Source organism: Carcharodon carcharias, chromosome 7 (assembly GCF_017639515.1).
Source record: "Carcharodon carcharias isolate sCarCar2 chromosome 7, sCarCar2.pri, whole genome shotgun sequence".
NCBI lineage: Eukaryota > Metazoa > Chordata > Chondrichthyes > Lamniformes > Lamnidae > Carcharodon > Carcharodon carcharias.
Genome location: NC_054473.1, coordinates 161,048,885 through 161,059,128, shown reverse-complemented (window position 1 = coordinate 161,059,128; position 10,244 = coordinate 161,048,885).

The window sequence follows — 10,244 nt, the reverse complement described above, 5'->3', positions numbered from 1 at the left end:
TGGGTAGGTCTGCACTTGACAGGGTGCCTGCGATGTACATTTCCTTGCCCAGTTTGTGTTTAGCTCTGACCTGGTACTTCTGCAGACGCATTAGTAATCTTTGGATTCTTGGTGATGCACAGTTCAGGGGATTTTTAAGTATCGCTTCCAAAGGCTTATGATCAGATTCTATCTCCATGTTTTTGCCATAGAAAAACTGGTGGAAACGTTCTAGGCCAAACACAATTGCTAGCATTTCTTTCTCTATTTGCTGTGTTTCAGTCATTGCCTTTGAAGCGTATGTCACAGGTGCCTCATTTTGCAAGAGGACAGATCCCAGGCCAATCTTTGAAGCATCCGCTGAGATCTTGACTGGCTAATTGACCTCGTAATACTTTAACACTGGTGCCTGGGTCAGTGTTCTCTTCAGACTGGTCAACGCTTCCTGGTGACTTTGTTCTCAGTGCCATTCCATATCATTTTGTAGAAGTTCTCTGAGAAGTGCCATCAGATCTGACGTGTTCGGAATGAATTTCCCAAGTTATGTCACCATTCCCAAAAACCTCTCCAAGTCTTTTTTACATTCTAGGGTAGCATGTTCATGACTGCTTTGATTTTACGTGGGTCTGGTTTCAGTCCCTCACTTGTTAGCACATGTCCCAAGTACTTGATTTAATGAAGACCTATTTTTCACTTTTCCTTCTTCAATTTGAAGTTCTTTTCTCTAGCTGTGGCTTGCGTTCTTCTTGTGAAGCTCCCCAGTCCAGCACATAGGTTTCTACACCCTCTAACCTTTCAAACAGCTGCTTCACTGTTCTGTGGCGCACCTCCGGACCTGAATTAATACCGAAAGGTAAGTGTAAAAACCTGTATCGCTCATATGGTGTGTTGAAGGTACAGAGATAGGAGCTGCATTCATCCAACTTGACCTGCCAGAAGCCTGAACTCGCATCCAATCTTGAAGAGTATTTAGCATCAGCTAGTTTACATGTGGTCTCTTCTACTGTGGGCAGCTGGTAATGCTCTCTTTATACTGCCTGGTTTAAGTCTCTGGGTTCCATACAGACTCGCAGATTCCCATCTGATTTTTCTACAATTATAATTGGATTAACCCACTTTGTCAGTTCTTCAATTTTCTTGATGTGAAGTTTCTCCATTCTGTCCAACTTTGCTTCCAGCCATTCTCTCAGCATTACTGGTATTTTCCTGGGTGGATGTATTTTGGGTGTCACAGTTTCGTCAATCATGATGGTTTGTTCTCCTTTTAGGCAGCCAATCCCCCAGAACACATCTTTATACTCACCCTGGATGCTATCAGTGATGACAGTCATTATTCTCTTGATTAGCTTCAGATTTTCACAAGCTTTGATTCCAACAATGGGTTTTGTATCAGTTTACACCACTATGAATGGAAGTGCTTGAGGCTGTTTTTTGTAGTTCTCTTGAAGTGTGCACTTGCTTTCTACAGCCATTTTTTCACCTGTATAAGTAGACAGCTTCACTTTTGTTTTAGTTAGTTGTTTTTCTTTGCTTACCTTACGATACAGGCTTATGGGAATGACATTTGCCTGTGCACCTGTGTCAAGCTTGAAATCCACCATCATGTTGGCAATTTTTAAATCAACCTTCCATTTGTCCTCTTTGGAATTTGTTGTTACTGTGCCAACGAAAAGTTCAGTTTCAGTGTCAACCATGTGCACTTTCTTCGATTCACACATCTTAGCAAAGTGATTTAGTTTATCACAGTTCTTATACTGCTTTCCATAAGCTGGACAATTATGTGGCTGCATTTATATGTTTTAATAGCAGTTTTGTTCTTCTTACATTCAGACTGCCTATTTGTTGTTTCCCATGGCTGTTTCTGTTTAGCTGCATCTAACTGCTTGACCGTATGTAGCTTATCATCTTCTGTCATCTGTTTAATCTGGCATTTTGTTGTCTCTGCCAGTCTGCAGACATTTATTGCTTTCTCCGGAGTGGGATCAACTTCTCTCAAAAGTCGTTCTCTCAGAGAGTCATTTGTGATCCTGCAAATTATTCTATCGCAGGTGAGTGATTCTTCAAGCTCTCCAAATTCTCATGATTTAGCTTGTTTTCTCAAATCAGTTACATATTGACTAATGTTGTCACTGCCTTGCGTGCACGTAAAAAATCGTGATGATTTTCTTAGGGCTGCAGTAGGCTCTGAATTTTTCCATTATTTCTTTCAAGTCGTTTCGTTTCTCGGCACTTTCAAACGTGAATGTGTTATAGACTTTGAGGGCTTCTTCCCCTGCTAAGTGAAGAAAGATGGAAGACGTACCTGAGGTACAGCTTGGATTGCTGCCGGAACTTCCTCCAGTTTCCAGCGAGATTGCCCTCCATACTTAGCTCTGTCGGTGGTTTCAGAACTTCCATTGTTGCATTTAGTTTATTTCTGATACCATGCCATGTTTTTTGTTTCAGTGATGCACACAGGCCATTGACATTGTAGCTGAGTTAACTTTATTGATAGCACATTTTCCTAACATGAACACATATCTGCAGTAACTGAATTCTATCAAGACAGGCTCCAACATTCCCCAGATCAGGTGACCCCCCCTATCTAGTACTACTGTATAGTATCTAATACTGGAGCCCACTACCATAATCAACTATTATCATGGCAAAGTAGAACTTTGATACCCCCTCACTTTAGTTCTATCTTTACTACTGAGCGAAGCTAAATGAGATTTTAATTAATCTGTTTCACATGCTGTCGAGAGGTAATCACTTTCTAACATGGCACACTTAAATAAATCTAATATACTCATTACTGACTAAAGCTTCTTGTGACTAGTACAATTTCCTCAGGCTGATAATTATCATCACCTTCAACTTCTGAATTGTCTGTGTCATGCATCGCTTTGAAAACCCTGCTGTTCTGCAATGGGCAGTTCATTGCATAATGATATTTTGAGGTCACATTTAAAGCACCTGCTAATTGTTACCTGGGAATTCCTGGTTCATTTATCTATTGTTGCTACTCCAATTCTGTTGTCTGCTAAAAATGCTTTCATCTTCATGCCTTCTGTCTGTAACTCTTCTGTGGTACTGACGCCTGCATCCAGTAACTGAATGACTGAAATGCCACAATCATTGAATCCTCCATGCTTTGTGACACTACAGAGTGTCCCATTTGTACCATCAAGGCTACTGGAAATGGCTGCTTCCCCAGGAATTTTTTTGACGCAGGAGACATTTGATCCTAAAGAATGTCTTTCTCTGAGAACCAAACGCCAGTTAAGACCAGGAATCATTCCATATGCAACACGTTAGCACAATCCAGAAACGTCAATGTGAAAACTGAATAAGGAATCTCTAACTTGAATTTCTGAAATTTTTTACACAGTCTGTTAAAGTCCATGATATATTCTTCTATGAAATTATCTTCTGTCTTTTGAAATTTATCAAAGTCTCGCCATGCCTCATAGGCATTCAGGAGATCATCACTCTCAAATTTCATCCATGAAGATTAATGGAAAATCCAAACTTTCTTTGGTACCCAGCTGGCAGGCATCAAGCTCACAAAATACTTTGCTTTTGATTTTACTTTTGTTAGGAAGGGAGAATGCCAAGACCTCTGCACACATTGTGGGGGGGAGGGGGGCTTTGCAACAGGAAAATATTGATGCCATCGCAAAATGGCCCTCAAGTAGAGTTTTAAATGTACTAATTGGCTGCCCATCTCCATGTAGTAGGCAACCAACCGAGTTCCCAATCAACCCCTGGAAAAGTCTTCTGGAGGTGGGAATGCAATGGGAGCTATCCTGATGTGCCATCCCCTAGCTTCCAAACCCCCATCACTTTCAACCCCGTGTCCAAGGGGCTGGGAAAATTCCGCCCATAGAATACGAAAACTTATCAAGTATGATGAACCTTTATAAAACTCTGATTCAGTCTCTATTGGACTCTATTATCCAATTCTGGGCACCACATATTAGGAGTATGGGAAGGCATTGGGGAGGGTTCAGAAAAGATTTACGAGAATGGCTCCGAGGATGATAGGTTTCAGCTATGTGAATAGATTGGCAAAGCTGTGTTGTTTTCCTTAGAGAATAGAAAGTTGAGAGAAGATGTGATAGAACTGTTCAAAATCAGCCAAAGTAAAGGGAGAAACTGTTCCTATTGGCTGATGGGTCAAGAACCAGAGGACACTCACTTAAAGTGATTGGCAAAATAAACAACAGTGACATGAGGAAGAACTTTTTTTACACAGCGAATAGTTAGGATGTGAAATGGACTGTCTGAGGGTATGGTGGAGGAAGATTCAATTGTGGCTTTCAAGAAGGAAATGAATAAGCACCGGAAGAGAAAAAAATGCAGGGCTACAGGGAAAGGCAGGGGTATGTGGCTAGGTGAGCAGCTGTTACAGAATGTCAGCACAGATGTGATGGCCAAATGACCTCCTTCCCTGCTATAATCATTCTATGACTCTATGATAAATTCAGTCCACCCACATGGGCAATATCAGATCCATCATTATTTTAAAGACGCCAATCAAATTGATTCCTCCCTGAAGTCAGAGCTTTTTTAGAGTATAAAAAACAGTTTTAAGCCTGTTGTGGTAATTAAGAGACTTTAAATTGGCTAACGAGCAATAGGGAACTTTCCTTTAAACCTTTCCCAAACCTCTTAATCACCAACCATGTGAAAAGGCCAAAACTGAACACAGCATTCTAAATTAGACCTAATCAAGATTACTTACAAAGATAGTACATTTTTTAAAAAAAGTTCTCCTGTCAATACATTCCAGCATTATATTTTCCTTTGTAACGTCCTCATGACTGAATGCACGGTTGCTAAATTTGCTGATGACACAAAGGTAGGTAGGAGAGTAAGTTGTGAAAGGGACACTCCTGCCGGCGAGATCTTCCGGTCCTGCTGAAGTCAACGGACTTTTGAATGGCTCGCCATGGCAGGGCCGGAAAATTCCGCCCAAAGCCTGCAATGGGATATAGGTAGGTCAAATAAGTGGGCACAAATTTGGCAGATGGAGTATGTTGTGAGAAAACGTGAACTTGTCCACTGTGGCAGGAGGATTAGAAAAGTAGTATATTATTTAAATGGCAAGCGATTGTAGAACTCTGCAATACAGAGGAATTGAGGTGTCCTGGTACATGAATCACAAAAAGTTAGTATGCAGGTGCAGCAAGTGATTCGGAAGGCACATGGAATGTTATTGTCTATTGCAAGGAGAATCGAGTATAAAAGTAGGGAAGTTCTGCTACAGGGTATTGGTGAGGTCACATCAGGAGTATTGTGCAACGTTTTGGTTTCCTTAATTAAGAAGTGATATAATTGCATTAGAAACAGCTCAGAGAAGGTTCACTCCACTGATTCCTGGAATGAAGGGGTTATTTTATGAGGAAATGTTGGACAGGTTGGTCCTGTATCCATTAGAGTTTAGAAGAATGAGAGGTGATTTTATTAAAACCTACATCACATGGACTGCAGCGGTTCAAGAAGATAGCTCACCACCATCTTCTCAAAGGCAATTCGAGATGGGCAATAAATGTTGGCCTAGGCAGCAATGCTCATATCCCATAAGTGAATGAAAAAAACGATCATGAGGGGACTTGACAGTGTGGATGCTGAGAGGATGTTTCTCCTTCTTAAAGATATTAGAACTAAGGGACACAGTTTAAAAATTAGGAGTTTTCCATTTAAGATGGAGAAGAGGAGAAATTTTTTCTCTCTCAAATGCTTGTCTAACTTGCCTTTGAATGCATCTAAACTATTTGCGTCAAGCACTCCCTGTGGCTACAAGTTCCACATTCGCATCATTCTTTGGGTGAAGACGTTCCTTCTGAACTCCCTGTTAGATTTCTTGGTTATGATTACTCATAAATCAGTGTTGATCCCACCCACTCATATCATTAATTTTCTAACTGCCTTGTCATGCCTCTAATAATAAATTCTAATAGTTTCCCCTCTACTGATGTCAGGCTAACTGACCTATAGTTAGTTCCCTGTTTTCTCTCTTCCTCTTTTTTTGAATATCAGGATTAGGTCTGTTACTTTCCAATCCACCAGGACCATTCTAGAATCTAGTGAACTCTGGAAGATAAAGCCAATGCATTTATTATCACCATAGCCACCACTTTTAAAACCCTAGGATTTAGGTCATCAGGTCCAGGGGATTTGTTGGCTTTTATTCCTATGAATTTTTTCCAGTACTATTTCTTAACTAATACTAACCTCAGTATAATTACTCAGATCTGGCTATCCAAAAATGGCATTTCTTTAAGCTGACCATGTGAGAATTTTAAGCCTTATTAAATGAGTGAGAAAAGGTACTGGCTTGTTTGGGGAGTTGCATCATTAGTGCAGTGGCATGCCGAGTCTTTAACTGCTTCACCCGCCTCCGCCTGACAGTTCCTGTGCTCTTGAGTGATTTGAGTGATCTTTGGTCCCATCCAACTCAGCTGGGCCTGATCCCAACTGTTCAATCTGCAAAGGAACACCCAAGCCAACCCCAACAGCTAACAAAACATATTGTCGGAGATTAATCACACCAAGGCATCATTTAGTACTTAGAAACCCCATTTATTACTTGTGCACAAGGGAGACAACACAATGAGAGCTATTGTACCTTCTCATAGTAGAATACACGCAGATCTGTTAAAAGCATTTTTACAGCCAATCAGTAAATTTTGCACAAACTTATCCACTTATTTGCGTAAGTTAACTGACCAATCCATATTTCAGTAAATTTTCATTCCCAGCACAACAGATGTTGTGCTTATGCAAATGCTTATCATGACCCTGATTACAATCGGCCTGAGAAAGAACAAAATGGAATGTCTCAGGGCTCATCCTACAAATGTGGTCAGACAAGATGGTATTGTTCACAAGGTTACAGTAATTTTCTCTAAGGCCTAGGCATATAATTCAACTTCCCCATTAAAGCTTTTGGCACTAAATGGGTTCCCCGTAGTTGCCTAGGCCACCACACTTCCCCCCTTTTGTCCTACAAGGACGACCCACCACCCTTAGCCAAGTTCTATGTATCCTAGCCGTCGGGCTTCATCCTTATTGGAATCCTGATTGCTGAGGAGAGGGAGGGAATAGATAACTGGCTTGCCACCAGGTCTCTGAAGGTTCTGTAGTTGGCAGACAGAGTGAATGCAACAACAACATACAGAACAATGAGTAGGGCAAGACCTATGACAAGGTATTTGAAGAGGGTTTTGAAAGGCCCACAAACCACCCACCGATATTAGGGAGCCACCCCCACCAGCCAAAGGATTTTTCCTGGGCAACTGCATGGAGGAGGCGCACTTGGTCCTGAATGAAATGTACATCAGTCTCAATCCTCTGGTCCTTGTTAATGTAAAAATAATATTTTTCATTAATAGCTGCACAGACTTCCCCCCTGTGCTGCTAGCAGGAAATCTAGGACCATACGGTTCTGGAGGACAACCTTGGAAAGGGACTTAGCTTCTAACTGCAGACTCTGAATGGTGTCAACAGTCTTGTTCTCTATGAGTTCCATTGTAGCAGAAATATTAATAATGGCTTTTTACAGTTCTGAGACCCCTAGACCTGGGATGAGGGCCCGGACAAATTTGTGGAATCTGGTGTTGCGGGTGACAAACGAGTTCCAGGTTGATAGTTTATGACGCTTCACAGGCCCTAGATGGTTGTGGAGAGAGTGAATAGTAAGGCTCTTGACCCCAAAGACCTCAGGGACAATATAGCCAATGGTGCAGGTGCTTGCCCAATTGACAGGGAGGGTTTTGTACGCCCTGTTTCCACAAAGCCAGGATGAGCCATTGCGAACAAGGGTAGGGTACCAATAAGTGGAATTTTGGCAAAAGCTAAGCCGGTCCCAGGCAAAAGAGGAATTCGTCTGGTCATACCAGTGGATGTGGCAGGTCTGACTGAGCTGCAACGCTCGCAGGGCCAGCAAGTTGGGGCAACCAGACAGATTTTTGTAGTGGCAAGGCCCAAATTCTACAGTGTAGTAGCCATTAGAGGTCCAGGTGGAGGTGGAATTATTTGAGGTGAGATTGTATGATCGTTGGCAATCACACCCACCCCCATTAAAGTATGTGAGTCTAACCTCAGATCTTGGGGCCTGCGAAAGACACATCACCTCATTGGCCTTGCACTCCCAAAAGTTAGTCCTAGGACCAGACTGGTTGTGGAACCAGAATCGGCCCTCCCGGTAATTATAATCAGCAAGGTATGCACAGGAACCCAATGGCAGCTCGCTCACCTGAGTACTACCCTTGGTATAATTCCTCCTGATGCATAGCAAGGCCAGCCCCTTAACAACCACAAAGGTGGGCTCCTGTCTCCAAATGGACGCTTGATCAATGAGGGCCCCTGTATTACCTAAGGCCCATGCAGAATCTGAGGGGAAAGCCAGAAAATGCATCTCTAAGGAGGAGGGGTTAACAGGAAAATGAATACAAATCCAACATTTAGTCCGATTAACTTGCGAGGCAACGGCCTGCATTCCTTGAACCGCAGAATTGGTAGGCTATGCCCCCGCAAGGACCACGCAGGACAGGATCAAAATCAGACTCAGCATTCTGATGGCTCAGCTAATGTTCCTGCACAAGCACTTCTGTCCGAGGTCAGCGTCCGCTTGACATGCTTGACCCCACAAGGGTCGTCCTTCAACCTTCACGGCCGTATGGGTGGTGAGCAGGACTTGGAAAGGCCCCTCCCATCGAGGTTCCAAACAGTTCTTTCTCCTGAAGGTCTTTACTAGGACTAGATCCCCAGGCTGGTATTGATGGCAGTCTTCAATAGTGGGCTTTTTCTAAACTTCTACTACTGCGTGTGCAAGCTTTTGAGAGAATTAGTGAGCGCTATACAGTATATAATCATTCCCTCATCCATAGCGTGGATGTCCATTTCCTAGCAGACAAAGGTGGGGCCACTGGGAGGCGCATAGGATGTCCCATTACAACTTCATAAGGAGAGAGGGAGGAGGTATAATTAGGGTGGGAGAGCATAGTCATGAGCGCCAGGGATAGAGCTTCAGGCCATTTCAAACCTGTTTCTTCAGATAATTTATTCAGATAGTTTGTTTTTCAGAATACCGTTTTGTCTTTCCACCGCCCCAGTAGACTGGGGGTGGTATGGACAGGAAAGGCAATAGTTGCATTGTAAGGCCTTCAACAGTTCCTTTATCACTTTGGCGATAAAATGAGGTCCATTATCACTTGATAAAATCTTTGGTATCCCAAACTTGGGTATGTATTCACGCAACAACAATTTTGCAACAATAATAGCATCATTCATTTGGGTGCGATACACCTCCACCCATCACGAGAACAAACATACTATAACTAAAACATAATTATATCCCATACATTTAGACATTTGTATGAAGTCCATTTGTAGATGTAAAAATGGGCCTCATGGCTGGGGCCCCGTACCAGCAGTCACTGTGGGCATCTTGCCTAGGTTATGTCACTGACAAAGGAGACATTGTGAAGCTATTTTAGCTGCCATAGCGAAAAACCCAGGCGCAAACCACATCTGCTGTGCCATCCTGTTCATCCCCCCTTTGCCCGCATGGGTAAATGAATGTAACATGCAAGCAATCCAGAGCAGGAATAAAGCAAATACCTCTATCTAGCACATTAGTCTTCCTACTGCTTGCAAGTGAAATCACTGCCTTCCTGTCACCAACATAATGCAGCATGGCCATCAGAAGAAATCCAGAGGCCGTCAGAGCGGTGTGCGCACACTGCTTGAGTCCAACAGTTTTGTTCACGGGTAGATGCCTGTGACTGCAAATGAATAAGATCAGTTAGACTAGCTACAGGAGAAGGGGTTGCAGCCTGATAACAAAGGGGAACCACAGACCCAGTGAGACCGGCCACACAGGCAGCACGGTCAGCCCTATCATTACCTTGAGAAATTAAATCATTGCCCTGTGTATGGGCAAAGCATTTAATAACAGCATGGGAGGAGGGGAGCTGGATAGCAGTTAAAAGATTAGCAATGAGCTGCCCTTGCTGGATGGGGGTTCCTGCTGACATGAGAAATCTCCGGAGTTTCCAAAGCTGCCCAAAGTCATGTGTCACGCTGAAAGCATATCGAGAGTCAGTATAGATATTGGCCAATTGTTTGGCAGCAAATATGCAGGCTCGTATAAGGGCGTGGAAGGCGTGATGCTTCAATAACAGAGTAAGAGTCACAAATAGCATAGCCGGCAAGTAAATCGCCGCTTGGTGATCGAGTAGAGGAGCCGTCGACAAAAAGAATGACGTCGGGATTTA